This window comes from Protopterus annectens, chromosome 1.part0, assembly GCF_019279795.1.
Source record: "Protopterus annectens isolate FY-2018-M chromosome 1.part0, PAN1.0, whole genome shotgun sequence".
Classification (NCBI taxonomy): Eukaryota; Metazoa; Chordata; order Ceratodontiformes; family Protopteridae; genus Protopterus; species Protopterus annectens.
This window is the reverse complement of record NC_056725.1, coordinates 1,082,406,242-1,082,420,546: the sequence shown is the minus strand read 5'-3', so window position 1 is coordinate 1,082,420,546 and position 14,305 is coordinate 1,082,406,242.

The following is a 14,305-nucleotide window of genomic DNA, read 5'->3' as shown; positions in this document are numbered from 1 at the left end:
AACTGTATAACAACTGAAGGATACTAATGCAAGACAGAGCTACATCTCCTAAAGGGAAGGCAGCTGTGATCAGCACTAGTAAAAAGCTACATTCTCTCATAAGGACATCCAAGGTCAACTTTGAGACAAAAATCACCAAAGACAATTAAGATAACCACAATGCCTTCTTCAGTTATATCAGAAACCAGGGTGGGAACCCTCAGATATGCTCAGAGTTGGTACACAACAACATATATTTCAGTGACCTGACAGATATTGGCAACATTCTGGCAGACAGGTTCAGTGCAATTTTCCCCCTCCCTCACCCCCAAAAGAAGATAGTTATTACAGCTGAATGTAACCTCACTGTCATCTCAGATGTCCATGTGAGAGCCGCACTCAGCAAAGACAAGAACACAGCATCAATGGGAACTGATGGTATCCCCTGTTGCGTGCTATGTGAACTCCAGAAGGAGTTAAACCCATATATACAAATGCTATTTAACCTTAGCCTTGCTACAGGATATGTACCTGAACACTGACGTACAGCAACAGTGGTCCCACTCCACAAAGGAGATGCCTCCACAGACCCTGGGAACTACCACCACACAAGCTTAACCAGCCTTGTCTGCAAAGCTATGGAAAGAGTCATTATGGAGCTCTTAAACAGAGACATTGGTGACCTACAGACCCTTGATCCCACCCAGTTCAGCTTTGTACAGGGCAGATCCTGCCTTTTGCACCTAGTTGACTATTTTGAAACTGTCAGTAAGGCATTGATGAGGGCTAGGCGGTCCACACAGCCTACCTGCACTTGGCTAAGGCCTTTGACACAATACCCCACTCAGGCATCATAGACAAGCTCACCAGCTGAAATATAACACCATATGTCACAGGATAGGTTGCAAAATGGCTAAGAAACAGAACCCATAAAGTCGACATTGCAGGTGCCTTGTCAGATTCAAAGCCAGTCACAGGTGATGTCCCACAAGGATCTGTCCTGGGACCCCTCTTATTTGACATTTACTTTTCAGATGTGAAAGCAAACATAGGAGGGTTGTGGCTGACAAAGTTTGCAGATGACTGCAACCTAGGCACCATAGTGAATACATCAGCCGGCACACACATCCTACAGAATGCCCTCACAAAGACAGATAGCTGGTGCCGGAATCATGGCCTGAAACTGAATGCAACTGATGTGTAGTCATCCCCTTTGGGAGGAACAAAGTACCCACAAATCAATACATAGACAGCAACCCACTGAGTACAGAAAACAAATCAGACACCTGGGGACCCATGTAGATAGTGACCTTTCGTTTGACACCCATGTTGCCAAAGTGGTTAGAAAGACTTTCTATCTTGCCCACGTTATCATGAAGGGTTTTCCATCCAGATCAAAGGAGGTCATTGTACCCCTATACTTCTCCCTTATCAGGCCCATGATTGAATACAAAGCCCCATTTGGTATGTACCTCACCCAGCACTTGCAACAGCTGGAGAGACCCCAAAAGTACCTTACCAAGAGGATCAAGGGTCTACAACACATGTCATATGCTTCCAGACTAAAGGAAATCCAGCTTTATTCAGTAGCATACCACCTACTTACAGGTGACCTATGCCTGACATACAAGACCATGTCCAATCAGGATTTGGTGGACATGCTCCACTGCAAGCAATCCAAATCCACCAGAACCATGAGAGCTAAAGATTTGAACCTCAGCACATACATGTATAGGACATGCTGGAGGGACAGAGTCATAACTCAGAGTCTTCTCACACTCTAGCAAAGAATCCAAGTTCATGTTAGACAGAGTCCCTCACTGACTCTCTTCAAGAGAAATCTGGACAAGTGGATGTGAGATTGTAGGTTTACCCCAGGGGCTCTCCCTGTGTCACTACTACACACAGGCACAGACAAGTTATTCGATTAAGTAAGGTGGCCATATTGTGTCACTACTAAGTCAGAGGCACAATATTCGGAATCTATTCTGTACACTTATTACCACTATAAGGGGTGGCAATAGCCACATCACTGTGGCTAGGCTTATAAATGCACTAGGGCAGATAGCCTAGTAGTAAACTATGAAACTATGAAACTATGGTGTATGTGTAGGTATTGTCAGTCAAGCAATATAATGTGGTTTGGGGGGCTTGATATCTTCCTGTATTCCAACATTTTTTGTCTATTCCTTCTAGCATGTCGAGGGACCAGTTACTAGTGTCCTCTCCTGCTCAGCTGGTGAACCTGGGAATATTGAGGCAATGTTACAATTGCCTCATGTACACAGACAACCCTCTCCTTCTCCCACAAAACACAAATACATGCGAGAGATGCAACTATATAGCCAAACTGGAGGCTGAGCTCTCTCAACATAGGACTGGCAAGACCAGAGAGGAGGAGAAGGTAACCACACACACCACAAACCCAGTCTCACATAGCACTATCACAACTTCAAATCATACACATAAACACACAAAGACATACTCAGAGGCTCTGATCAAAAATCTACGAAAACAGCAGAGGCCACCAAAGCAGACACCCAAACAACTGCCTCCACAGGGCAGAGCACATGCAACACATAGACCACAGAGTCAGTGTGCCAAACAGTCACAGCCCTTAAGGCCAAACACAATTCCAGACACACTCGTCATAGGTGACTCCATAGTCAGACACACTGACATCCCGCTCACCAGATTGAGTAAGGAGAAGGTCACAGTAGGCTGCCTATCGGGCGCTGGAATCTGCCACATAACGCAAGCACTCAGGTCACTCAACTGCAAGTACAAGTATGACTCAGTCATTGTCCATGCTGGTGTGAACGACCTGAGACGTACCTCCCTAGACTACATGAATAGAGACATAGAGGAGCTCTCTGATTATGTAGCCCAGGCAGGTATGACCCTGACCTTGAGCAGTATCCTACCTTCACCAAGAATGATGCCACAATACAGAGACAAGATGATCAGCTTTAATAATTGGCTTAAACTATGGTGTCATTCAAAGGGGATCCAATGTCTGTCTGCTTGGGATGACATGCTGGACAAGCCACGCTTGCACTGTCACCCCTGGGCTTCCGGATTTTGGCTAAGGCTCTTGCCACCCCCATTGTGCCTTTTTTAGGCAAGGCTCAAATTCTAAACCTACCACCCTAGAACACAAAAAAGGAAAAAACTAAGGGTAATGATGCTCAGTGCCAGAAGTCTCAACCTCAAGATGCACGCACTCGAAGCCCTTCTCAGTATGGAGAACATTGATGTCTGTTCTGTGACTGAAACCTGGTTCAAGGCTCCAGAGAGCACCCCGGCACAATCAGGTTTTACCTCATATCATGCGTTCCGGCCCCAAAATCCGGACAACACCAAGAAAGGAGGGGGAGGGTGTCCATATTCATCAAGGACACCCTCACCTCAAGGTTGGTGGCAATGCACAATGCATCGGAGACCATCCAGGAGCAATTAACCATAGGCAAGACTGCTCTGCAGTTTGTAGCATGTTACAGGCCACCCTCTCAAACTCAGGAACCTCACACAGCTTTCCTGAAAACACTGGAGGGGATAAATGTATCTCCAAACACCATCATACTGGGTGATTTCAACTATCCAAATATAGACTGGGATCACTAGTCAAGCCCCAACACTCTAGCCCAAAGGTTCCTAGAGTTCATTAACCCAAATGCCATGGAACAACTAGTCACCATCCCCACAAGAGGCGAAAACATACTAGATCTCATCATCATGAACATGGGGTCACAATGTTCAACACCAGAAGTATACCCATCATTGGTGAGATCAGATCATAAACTAATCTCACTAGAAGTCCACATCCCGCCCCCACCCCAGATAAAAAAGACCACAGTGAAGAACTTCTCAAAAGCCGACTTCACACTTCTAAAGACTGGTGTGGTCTCTTTCAAGGCCCCCAAGCCAGCGGAAACCATTACCCAAACCACTGAATCACTTACAAATGCCTTCTACCAGCACCTCCAGGACTGCATGGATCAGGCAATCCCAAACAAAACAAAGACTCTTTGTACCAAAGGCAAGTGTCCTGTCTGGTGGACCCCAGCTATAAACAAGCTCTACAACAAAAGGAAGAAGCTACTACAAGATAGAGCAAAATCCGTAGAAGGGAAGACACCCCTGATCATTATAAGTAAAAAACTGAGATCTCTCATAAAATCACCCAAGGCAAATTTTGAGAGAAAAATCGCTAAGGACTCAAAAGACAATCATAAGGCCTGTTTTAGCTATGTTAGAAACCTGGGAGGAAACTCCCAGATATGCTCAGAATTAGTTCAAAATGATGTAAAAATCACTGAACCTACAGACATTGCCAACCTACTGGCTGACAGGTTCAGTGCAGATCCCCCCCTCCCCCCCAAAAGGAGAGATATTCTATACCAGAGGATTGTAGCCCCCCAAACATCTCAAATGCTCAGGTGAGAACTGCTCTATCCAAGGTGAAAAACACAGCATTCATAGGACCAGATGGTGTCCCCGGTTGTGTGCTCCATGAACTCAATGAGGAATCAAACTTGCAGTTAGGGCAGCTGTTTAATCTTAGCCTCATCTCAGGATACATACCCAAGGAGTGGCGTACGGCAACGATGGTCCCACTTCACAAAGGAGGTGCCTCCACCAACCCCGGAAACTACCGTCCCATCAGCTTGACAAGCCTGGTCTGCAAAGCTATGGAGAGGATCATAATGGAACTCATAAATAAAGACATAGGTGACTTGCAGACTTTGGATCCAACCCAGTTTGGCTTTGTCAAGGGCAGATCATGCCTTTTAAACTTGGTTGACTTTTTCGAAACAGTCACCAAGGCCATTGACGAGGGCAAGGCAGTCCACACAGCCTACCTTGACCTGGCAAAGGCTTTTGACACAATACCCCACTCGGGTATCATTGAGAACCCACCAGCTTAAATGTAAACCCATACATCACAAGATGGGTTGCAAACTGGCTAAGTGACAGAACCCACAGGGTCAGAGTTGCTGGCACCATGTCAGACTCCAAGCCTGTCACAAGTGGTGTCCCACAGGGCTCAGTCCTGGGCCCACTTTTGTTCGGCATCTACTTTTCAGAAGTACAAGCAAACACAGGAGGATTATGGCTGACAAAGTTTGCAGATGACTGCAAACTGGGCACCATAGTTGAAAACCCATCTGACACAGACATCCTTCAGAAGGGTCTCATAGAAATGGATAACTGGTGCCAGAGCCATGGCCTAAAGTTAAACGCTACAAAATGCATAGTCATACCCTTTGGGAAAAACAAGGTTACCCCTAGTTACCATATAGGTGGCAATCCTCTAAGCACAGAAGAGGTTATCAGGGATCTGGGGACCCAGGATGACAGTAACCTTTTGTTTGTCACTCACGTTGCCAAAGTAGTTAGGAAGACCTTCTACATTGCCCACCTGATCATGAAGGGATTCACATCTAGATCAAAAGAGGTCATCGTTCCCCTGTACTCATCACTCATCAGACCAATGATTGAGTACAATGCCCCATTCGGAATGTATCTGACCCGACACCTGCAGCAATTGGAAAGGCCCCAAAAATTCCTCACCAAAAGGATAAAGGGTCTCAAAAATATGTCTTATGCTGCCCGACTGAAGGAACTCCAGTTCTATTCAGTCGCTTACCGTCTGCTCAGAGGTGACCTGTGCCTGACATACAAGGCCATGTCCAACCCGGAATTAATGAACATGCTTCACCTCAAAAACTCTAAATCCATCAGAACTACAAGGGCAAGAGACTTAAACCTCAACACGGCTATTAATAGGACGTGCTGGAGGGACAGATTCATCACCCAGAGACTCCCTATGCTGTGGAACAACATCCCAGTACATGTGAGGCAGAGCACCTCGCTGGCTTTCTTCAAGAGAAATCTTGACCAATGGATGGGAGATTGCAGGTATACCCCAGGGATAACCTCAGTGTCACTGCTTGACAGAGGCACAGCAAAATAATGGGCATATTATCCTTCAAACTAAAGGGGTGGCAGATGCCACAAAACTCTGGGCTAGGCTTATAAATGCCCTAGGGCAGATAGCCTAGTATGAACCTATGAACCTATGAACATAGGCCTGGTGCAGTTCCTGCTATTAGGACAGTGGTCTGCAGCAAGCTATATAGTAGTAGGCAGTTTTAGCCATTGGTATTTGACCATGGCTAATCCATGTTGCTTCTTGTTGTGGTACCAACATGGGGGTGTGGTTATCCATGACATTTATTGCTGGTCACCCTTGTTTTGTAGCTTGTTCCATGTTTTTGCAGATGTACATCACTGTACGAGGTGTGACCTGGTAGTGTTAGGGTGCTGATGTGGGCTTTGACTCAGTTTTCTATTACAGCACTGATATCTACATTCTCTATACTGTGTGTGTTTACACTGCACGCATCTTGCTGTTTATACTTCTGGCATTAAATAGCATTACAGCTAGGTTCCTATCCCTTGTGGTACCTATGAAGGTGGGTTTGTATGTTTGTGGTTTATGATTGGTGAGGGTGGATGTAAGTCAGGGTCCTTGGGTGTGCATATGGTACATGGTGTTACATTACTTAACACATGGCATTCATGCCTCAGGTGGTGCTGCAGGGCTACCTCTGTCGGATGCACATACTACACTCCCTGTACATGTTTGGAAGCAGGTTGTGTCGTGTTAGGCGTCCCTGTTACTATATGAGTGAGTCGGAGGGGGTATCAGTCCCAGTGTTCCTACTGAGCCAGTGTATGTGCTATGCGTTGCCTCTTTGCCAATGCCAGGGCATACTGGGCATGCCTCCTTCTGCCTACTGGGGCAAGGTCAGGTTGTTCCTCCTTTGAGTCACCCTCTGCCTGTGGTGGCCTTGGCAATGGTGGGGGTATGTTTGGCCCAGCCCTAGGCTGGTCCTGCTGCAGCTGTTTCCACAGGATCATATTATGTAGCATAGCACATATCATAATCATTTGGGTACATGTAGTTGGTGTGTACTGCAAGGCTCCACCAGATGTGTCCAGACACCGGAACCGTGACTTGAGCAGCCCAAACACACGCTCTATGACATTACGTGTTTGTGCGTGTGCCTCATTATGGTTTTCCTGTTCGGGTGTGTGTGCATTTCTGATGGGTGTCATCAGCCACGGCTCAAGTGCATAACCTGCATCCCCCACTAGGTGTCCGTGTGGGAAGTCCCCACTGGCAAATGATTGGTACAGCTGAGTCAGATGCCAGATGTGGGAATCGTGGTAGCTCCCAGGGCAGCCAGCACACACATTCATTATTATGCCCTGGGCATCACACACGACCTGGCAGTTGATGGAGGGGAATCCCTTGTGGTTAATATAGGCTCTACCCCACTCACCGGCTGGTGCTTTGATGCATATGTGCGTGCAGTCTATTGCACCCAGTACCTCAGGGTATCCCGCTATTTGCTGGAAGAGACGCATATTGCTGGCCAATACCTCACGGGCATTGGGGAAATATACATGATCACCGACATGTGCTGACATGGCATCCAGGAACTGGTGCAGTACCCTGGAGGCTGATGCCTGTGATATCCCCATCATATCACCAGTTGGTCTCTGGAAGGTACCTGTTGCTAGTATTCTTAGGCCAACACATACCTTGGTTTCCACTGGGATGGGTTCCCCTCTGTTGGTTCTGTGTGTGAGACGTGGCCTGCACAGCTCAACAATTTGCTGCAGAAGGTCTCTGTCCACTCTGTAGCGCTCTACTATCTCCAGCTCATGTAACCCATGGTAGGTGACCTTGGGCCTGTATAATCTCCTCCTTCTCCTCACTCTGGGTTGTCTGTCAGCGTCTGCATTGTCACCACCCTTAGCAATTCGCCTATGCCTGATTATAACAGCTATGGCAGCCCCTAGCATTTCTGCTCTGAGTTCAGCTTTTTTCAGTTTTCAATTCTGATAGCTTACTCCTTTCTTGCAGTATCTCTTGTGAGAAACAGCCTGCAGTGCTGTTTGCAGTGTTTTAAGTGCTGGGTTGGGCTTCTAGTCTGCCTGTGTAATTGCCTGCTTCCAATTGTTTCCACCAATTAACTCCAGCAGTATCCTCTGGCAGCTTCGCTATAATCTGGTTGTTTCCTTTTTCCTCTCTGTTTCCTCAAGGGGAGCAATGTGCACACCAGCATAAGCATGCTCACAGTGACTTAAACGCGTGCACACATCCTTACACGGTTTGAACTGGACTGATTCATGGTAAAACGCGGGCACACAGCCTTATACATCAGGCAACAGGCTTCCTGCTGTTTACATTGCCTTCCACACGTGCACGCCCATGCAAACCATTGTAAACGGTTTGCAACACGCTCCCACATGTTGAACCTGCCTTACACGCGCGCACACGTGCGCATGCACGTATATCAAGAAAGTTTGACTGTAGGGATAGTGTGCACCCTCTATTTCTTGACTTTCCTAGTGTTCTATTGGGACACACCTCTCTCCCTGATGTCTGTCTGTCATCTGTCACGTTACACTGCCCTCCAATGTGATACATTTATTTCTATTATTCCCCCCCGTGATGTCACCTATCTCTTACTCTATTCCTCCCCCTTCTGTAACTCTTACACTACTCAGAAAGTGCTCATTACCTATGTGGCAGTGTGATTCAGTATTGTAACCCTTATTTACATAGGATTGCCTAGTAATGCTTAGTTACATGTCTTACATGGAGCTTCCCCCCCTTGACAACCACTACACGGAGGCCATATTGTTTTTGGTCTGCTAGTCCCTGCATTGTCATTCCATGTAATACATAAATCCCACAATTGTGGGCTTATAAGCTTCGGTTTTCACTTTTGAGCAGTGCACCCCGTTTGCGCGGGTGTGCGCTGCAGTTAAACAGCAAAATCCCACGGAAAAAAAAAAGTTACTTTAAATTATTTTGCAACACTTTTTAATGCCAATGGCCACATATTTGGCCATTGGCATGCTAGATGAAACATATGCACCCTTTATTTGGAGCTGACATAGCTCCGTTTTGCAGAAATGTACTCAGTTGTCAGCTGAGTACATTTCTGCAGCTAAAACGTCCGTTACACGGACTGCTTTGGGCTTCCTGGATCGCTCAAATACCTCATTTGCATATCTTTCAGCTGCAAATGAGGTATTGAGCATTTCCACGCCCAGTCCGTGTAAGAGACGTTTTAGCTGTCTCTTACACAGAGGTTTGGGCTGTTCCTGGATCGGGAGGCTTACACAGAGGCTTACACTACTCTTAAACTCTGTGTAAGCCTTCGTGAATCCTGCCCATTGTTCAGCCAAGAACACAGCCTTAACACTTCAGTACTGCAGAATTAAAACACTGCATTTCTATAATGTGTGCACAATCACTATATGACAACAAACCACATGATTTTCTCAGTGCACTAATATATTTCCACTGCTACTGTCATGATTTTCTTTATAAATGTCATCTTTACAGTCTTCACTAATGCCCTCAATTTTTTTCCCATTATATGATTAAAACAAAACATTTTTTGATGGGAAATCACTAGTTTTGCATAATTTTGGATTGCTTCATATTAATGTCAATTTTTCTATTTTTTTTATTTTAAAACGTCAGCTTTTTCTTAAATCATTTGTCAACTGACTTGATTAATTGCCGATTAATATGGCAGTGTTAAACTATTTCACATACAATCAGGTCCATATATATGTTTTGCATGAAAATTAGGCATTTTTAGTTTTACCTCTAAGAATCACAGTAATGTACAATTGTGTATGTCACTTATCTGAGTAATCAGGTAGCATTTATTTATGAACACAGTCTCAGTTTCATGTGGACATGCTGTGGAAAATGGCAGAGCCTGCAGCCATCCTCAGTTAACATGCTACAAGAATGAACAGATAGCACAGTTAGGCTCAAAGCTGAATGTGTTTAGAAAAAAGTAAAATGGAGTGATATTCATGTGAGCTTGCACAAACATAAATAATCCCTGCCCATCTAACATCACCTGGCACACTTTATCACTTTAAAGCAGTCAACATTTAATAAGCGTTGATACTTACACACATAAGGATATTTATTTCTCCAAAAGAGAACCCACACCAAAAAGAAAAACAAAAGGCAGGTAATAATACTGCTGCTCTACTGCATGAGGCATGCATAAATTCAGGTGTAATACTCCAAAAACGTAGCTGAGGCAATGCACAGCAGCAGCAGTAATTGTAAGTAATATAAAAATTACTGATTGCATTACTGATTTTTATCTAGCATATAAGTAAATGTGAATGCATTATTTAAAAAAAACAAATGTAGGTGACAAAACATTCTAGGTCAAACGAAACTTACCATTAACCTATCCTGAACTGATGAGATCGCAAGCATTGAACACCGAGTTAAGTTTTAATTATATTAGACTTTTAATTTACTTTTTAAACCATTTGAAAATGAGTTAATTATAATGGTTGAAATATTGCACAAGGAATTCAATAAAAAAATTGGAACAGAATATTTCCGATCTAGACTTGATGGCTTTGAATATAGGCTGCAGCAACAAAAAAGAAGAAATTAGAATGTGACTATAGTGATTTTAAGAAAGGTAGCATTTTCACTTGGATACGGACTGCACCTGTGTAGTCAGCCACTCCTGAAACAGCAACTACTGAGGGAGTTGCTGAGGCTCCTGCTGAGGCAGGAGCTGTTAAGGCTACTGCAGGACCTACGATTTTAGACAAAGTTGCCAGTTCTGTTGTTTATCCAGACCTAGGAGCCAGATGTAAAGAGCCTGTTTCCACTGAGATCCATACATCCACCTTCTTTTTTCTGGAGCTACCTGTTCTGGTGAAGGAGATATGGAGAAAAGGATAAGGATGTTCTATGGGGGGAGGGAGCAGAAGGCATCTCTGGATCAGAATTCTACCACCAGATCAAAGAATATGAGAAAATAAGCAGCAATTCTCTACTGTTTAATCTTTCATCTGTTTCTTTAACTAAGCATCAGATTTCTGTTTTGAATAAGGGACTGTCATTTATTCCCAAACAGCGGTCTGAGATCAGTGATGTCATAGTTGATGTCAAGATGGTTGCCAGGAGAGTTATGTTAAAAACTATTTTTCTGAATACTGATGCACATACCGGCAGTATTTTAAGGAGAATCAGTACATATGTCCCTGTTCTACACCCCCATTTAGAGACTTCTTTGAATGCTTGTGAGAACATTTTTAAAGAGTTTATGGATGAACGTTCATGTGCCTTTTTTAATATGACTCATAATGAGAACCAGGCATTAAATGAACTGAGGCTGAATCTGGATTTGTATATCCAGCCAGCAGACAAAGGGGCTGCAAATGTTGTGATGGACAGAACAGCATGCTTTGAAGCTATGATATGTATGCTTAGTGATATAAGTACCTATTTGTTGCTATCTAGAATAGATGTAGGCAAAATGATTAAACATGTGTATGTGTCTCTATGATTTTCTTATGTCTGGAGTTCTTACTCAGGAATACTATGATTATTTGCTTGTAAGAGATCCTGTGGTTCCATTAATACATGGTTTGTCCAAGATCCATAAGTGTTTGATTGATCCTGCAATGTGACCCATAGTGTCTGGACATGGGTTGGTGACCGAGCCTTTATCTGTTTTTGTGGAAAAAGCTATAAAACCTGTGGTTGAAACTGCCTCCTGAGTCCTTAGAGACACTAAGTATTTTTTTGTGCACTGTTTCACAGTGTGTTGTTGAACTAGAGCAATATTTCTGGCTACTATGTGGTAACTTGGATGATGTCTGTACATTGTTTACTTCAATACCGAATGAAGGTTGTGTTGGTATGATCAGAGGAGGTTTCATAGATAAGACTGATCTTGACAACAATCAAATTGCTTTGATATGTTTTTTGCTAGATTTTACCCTTGAGAATAATGTTTTTGTGTTTGATGATGTTTTTTTCCTGCAGAAGATAGGGGTAGCAATGGGCCCCCCATGTGCGAACAGTTATGCTAATCTGGTTATGGCTAGTTTGGAGAAAGACCATATACTGCACAACAATGAATTTTCTTGCTTCATTCAATACTATAAGCATTTTGTTGATGATGTCTTCCTATTGTAGAATGGTACATTGGAAAGATAGAATGAGTTTTCTGAGTATTTGAATGACAGCCCTTCCTTTCTCAGGTTTACTTCTGCACAGTCACAGGTTAGTATAGATTTCTTGCATGGTCACCTGATCATTAATGAGAATGGTGGACTTGGCATTGATCTGTATAGGAAAGAGTGTCGGAGGGATAGTCTGCTGCATTGGTCCAGTATGCACCCTACACTTGTATACCACAATCTCCTTAAAGGTCAGTTTCTGAGAATTTTTAGGCCACATATGGATGAGGCCAAATTCCAAAATGCCTTTGAGGAGTTGTTAAGTAATTTTATTAGTAGATGGTATCAACAGAGAGAAGTGCAATGACAGATGAATGAGGGGTTGGCACTCAGGTCTATGGATGGGACCCCTTTTTCTGAAGGATAGATGGACAGGATCATATGACGTGAGACGGAATGTCGATAGTAACAACAATGTGCATGTGACTGACTTTCTCTAGTAGCATCAACAGGGTGTGTGATATTGTTCATAAGAAATGGTTAATTCTCCAGATGGATGAGTGCATTAGAAAAGCAGTAGGCAACAAACTCAGCTTTTGCTTCAAGAAGGCTATGTCTCTGAAGAGACAGTTATGCTATTGTCCTATTTTGTACAATGACAGCAGTCCTCTTAGATTTAAGAGGGTTGGGGCCTTTCCTTGTCACTTTTGTAAGGCATGTAGTCATATTTCAAGTGCCCAAACTTTTCATCACCCACCAAACCTTGATAGAAATACACCCTTTCTTCCCAAATATGCATAAGCACTTCCCGTATAATTTCATCCCAAGTATGCATAAGCATGTTTCATATCATTCTTCCCATGTACATATAAGCACTTCTCAAGCAGTAGTCCCATGTATACATAAACACTTCCTGTGCATTATATTTGCTTCAAAAAAGTGATTTATAAAAATAAAATTGTTTTAAAGTAAGAAAATGAATGCTGCATAAAATTACATATGAACTTACTGTGTGCATTTTCTGTTTTGTGTCTCCCCTCCACCTTTGTCTCTGTTTTTTATGTTTTAGCTATGCATTCCTTTCTTCTTTTTTTGTTTTCTTTCTTTCTTTCCTTCTTTCTTTTTCATTTACATTCATTTTTTACAGGTCCATGTTCCTTGAGAGCAGCACAGGCATGTACCTCCTGGTTTAGGGAGCAGGCATGTACCTCCTGGTATAGGGAGCATTCACCCTCTGCTTTTCCAGGTTCATCCTTTCAGACTTCCAGACATAAGATGGTGGCACTGGTCCTGAATACATCCTGAAATATGACAGCCTGGCAAGCCTCACTGAATGAGGCCTTTCAGGACTTGGTTGAGGACATGCTGGAGCAGGTCATGGACAGACAGCTTCAGCCAACTGAGGCCTCTCTTCATTGGACTGAAGTCTTGCTGCCAGAGTTAGTGCCAACCACCATACTGCCACAGGCCCCGACCTCTCAACATTGGGGCCGTCTGCTGCAACATCATCTGGCAGTGGAATGTTGGAGGGTCTGTGAACTGAGGACTTTTGTTGGTTTCACTCATCATTACCTCTTCTTCCCTTATACTCTCTATGACAGTGCATTACTTACTTACTTACTTCCCAGCCCACACTGCAATATTATTTAAAAAAAATCTTGAAAAAATAGGGGTTCTATCCTCCACTACAAACATAGTGCCTCTCCTATCCCACCTTCACCAGCACAACCATGTTGGTGTGTTATATCTGCATCACCCTTTTTCTTGTGTCTCCTCTTTTTCAGTCCTTCCTGTCTCCCCTTTCCTTTCTATAAAGCAAAGAACAGGATGTCCACATAAGAATATTGTATACAAGACATTTAAAACCCTTAATTTTTTTATATCAGTAATAAAAGCTGCACAGTCCACCACTTGCCTTAATTCTTTCAAATGTGATTGTGCATAGCCACTTTCTTCCACAACATCTGAATACGTACGGAGTCAAGCAAAGCTTATGGGTTTCACATAGTACTTTGTATGTATTTAACTTTGGGTACTTTTGACTTTTGCCATAAGTAGGTGTATTTTTCAAAATGCCTTTGCTTTTCCTTATTCAGCATGAATAACCTGTGCTTAGCTTATCTGAATATCTGTGTAGCACTGCTCTTTGTGAGTAACCACCATGTAGCTACAAATCCCCGGACTAAGAATAGCACCCATAGTCACATGCTATTCTACATGTAAGGATCTATGTGTACAGAAATTTGCTATAGACTGTACCTCAGATTAGGGATGTTAA